Raw genomic sequence first — 2,639 nt, 5'->3', positions numbered from 1 at the left:
TTCAACTCCCAGAATCCCTCTGCCAGCATGGCACCCTATATCAGGAATAGACAACCTTGGCTCTTTTATGACTGGTGGACTTCAACTCCCAGAATTCCTGAGCCGGCAGGGCTCAGCTTGGAAACCTCTCCCTTTCCCCTCAGCATGGCTGGCTCAGGAATTCTGGGAGTTGAAGTCCACCAGTCATAAAAGAGCCAAGGTGGCCTACCTCTGGCCTAGTTGGTCCATGAAACCTCTGCAAGGAAACAGCCAATTTCAGAAGGACCCCACAGTCCTTGTCCTCTTCTCCTCCTCCTTCTCCCTCTTCTTCCCTTTTTTCTTTCCCCTCCTCCTTCTCCCCTTCCCCAAACTCCTCCTAGCATTGATGTTGTTGCTGAGTTGGGCCATGAAACGTCTGCCAAGAAAACAGACAAACTCAGAGAGCACCGACGACCACCACAGTTCAACCCTGATCTCCGAATATTCTCTTCCGTCGGAATAATAATTTTCTACCATTGGAGGGTTTAAAACACAATGTAAATCTTTGATAGGCAATATTGGAAAAATCATACCACAGTGCCCACCCCGCCAAGCCCCCCCTTGTTACTCTGGTGCAGTCAACAACCCGACAAGCAGCAAGTATTCCTTTTGTGAATCTTTCCACTTCTTGGAAGATTATCTTATGTGCAAAGTGGAGACCGGGCACCACACGCTGAGCTGCAATTAAAATCTAATTTCCACAGACTCTCTCCGAGAACATATAAAAACCAGGATATAATTATCAGCCATGTTTACCGTCAAGCCGTTAAAGCCCCATAAAGGACCCCACGACGCATTCTTCAGAGATTGTGCGATACATTCTTAAGAGATTTGTGTGATGCACAGTGCACGACAGCTATGCCAAAGGGGCCTCACCCAATATTTGGGACATTAATCATCTCAACGGTGACGTCATGCCCAGAATGACACAGGGGAAGGAAGGTGCCGGATACAGAATTTTAATTGGCAAAGGCTGAAAAAGGAAAACCTCTGAATATAGATAGTCCTCGGCTTAGCAACAGTTTATTTAGTGACTGTTTGAAGTTACGACAACACTAAGTAACTTTTAACCATTTTCACATTTAACGACCATCACAGCATCCCTGTGATCATGTGATCACAATTCAGACACTTGGCAACTGACTCATAGTTATCCCAGGGTCACGTGATCCCCTTTGGTGACCTTGTGACAAGCAAAATCAGTGAGGAAGCCAGATCCACTTAACAACCAGGTTTATCAACTTAAGAACTGCAGCGATCCACTTAACAACCAAGGCAAGAAAGGTCATAAAATGGGGCAAAAGTCACTTAACAAATATCTTACTTAGCAACAGAAATTTGGTGCTCAGTTATAGTCATAAATTCAAGGACTGCCTGCCCAGATATTTCTTTTATAATTTTGCTATTTTTACGTGGAATGGCATCCTAAATGGATGGGTCATTGTACAGCAGGTAGGACAAGGTGTTTCTATTTAAGCTCCTGACATCATCCCGCAATAACCTTGTTGGCCAAGCTTCAAGATTTGAAGTTCCATAAATTTGTGACACGTTTTCAGGCAAAGCCAATTATTCTCTTATTCTCTCTCTCTGTACAATTATACTAAAGGGGGGTCCTTGACTTACAATTTTCCACTGCCAGAAAGCTGCTAAGTGAGCTGAGACTCATTGTATGACTTTTTCCCATCGTTGTTAATCACTGTGTTTGTTAAGTCAGTCACACGGTTGTTAAGTGAATCTGGTTTCTCCCACTGACTTTGCTTGTCAGAAGGTCACAAAAGGGGATTACATGACCCCAGGGACGCTGCGACCGTCATAAGCACAAGTCAGTTGCCAAGCGTCTTGAATTTTGATCATGTGACCATGGGAGACGTTGCAACGGTCGTAAGTGTGAAAAACGGTCGTAAGTCACTTTTTCCAGTGCTTCGGTCACTCAATGGATGAGTTGTAAGTCAAGGACAGCCTGTGCGCTTCTATGCTTTTACAGACAAAACCTTGCAGGAATGGATTGATTTATTTGGTCAATTTATACAGCTGCCTGCTTTTTCTATGTGAGAGACAGCACCTGCTGAAAACACAACCACAACACAAAAAATCTGATCCAAGACGCAACCACCGAAATTACCTAAAGCCACACAGAGCTTTGTGTGGTCTCTTCTGTAGTCCCAGAGGTTAGAAGGTAACCCAGGGTCCCTCCTGCCCCCCTTCATCCCTGGGGGTCTCCCCCTCCTCCTGTTTGCAAACCCCCCACCCTTCTAGCCCTGATGGTGTTCCCTAGTTGGGTCATGAGGCGTCTGCAAGGAAACCACCAAGCTCAGAGAGCACCATGGACCCTCCAGTCCCCCCTCCTCCTCCTCCTCCTCCCTTCAAGTCCTGATGACATTGCCTAGTTAGGTCAAGAAACGTCTCAAGAAAGCAACCAAGCTCGCAGAGCACCAGATCCCACAAACCACCTCCTCATCCCCATTCTCCTCCTGTCCTCCGCTCAGAGAGCCCCAAGGACCCCACAGTCCTTCCTCCTCCTCCTCCTCCTCCTCCTCCCTCCTCCCTCTTCTCCCCCCTTCCTCATTTCTCCTCCTTCCCTCCTCCTCCCTCCCCGGCTTTTCTCTCCTTCCTGTCCCCCT

At 46.9% G+C, this 2,639-nt stretch overlaps 1 protein-coding gene across 1 annotated transcript in view; it reads right to left on the bottom strand.

The window, feature by feature from the left end:
* The window catches only part of KLHL18 (kelch like family member 18), a 29,134-nt gene that overhangs the window by 25,939 nt on the left and 556 nt on the right, over positions 1 to 2,639 (bottom strand). The window lies entirely within an intron of this gene.

The sequence above is a fragment of the Protobothrops mucrosquamatus genome, unplaced genomic scaffold (assembly GCF_001527695.2).
Source record: "Protobothrops mucrosquamatus isolate PMUCROS unplaced genomic scaffold, P.Mucros_1.0 scaffold235, whole genome shotgun sequence".
Taxonomy (NCBI): Eukaryota; Metazoa; Chordata; class Lepidosauria; order Squamata; family Viperidae; genus Protobothrops; species Protobothrops mucrosquamatus.
Note: the sequence above shows the minus strand (reverse complement) of the source record. Positions and strands in the feature narration are given on the sequence as shown.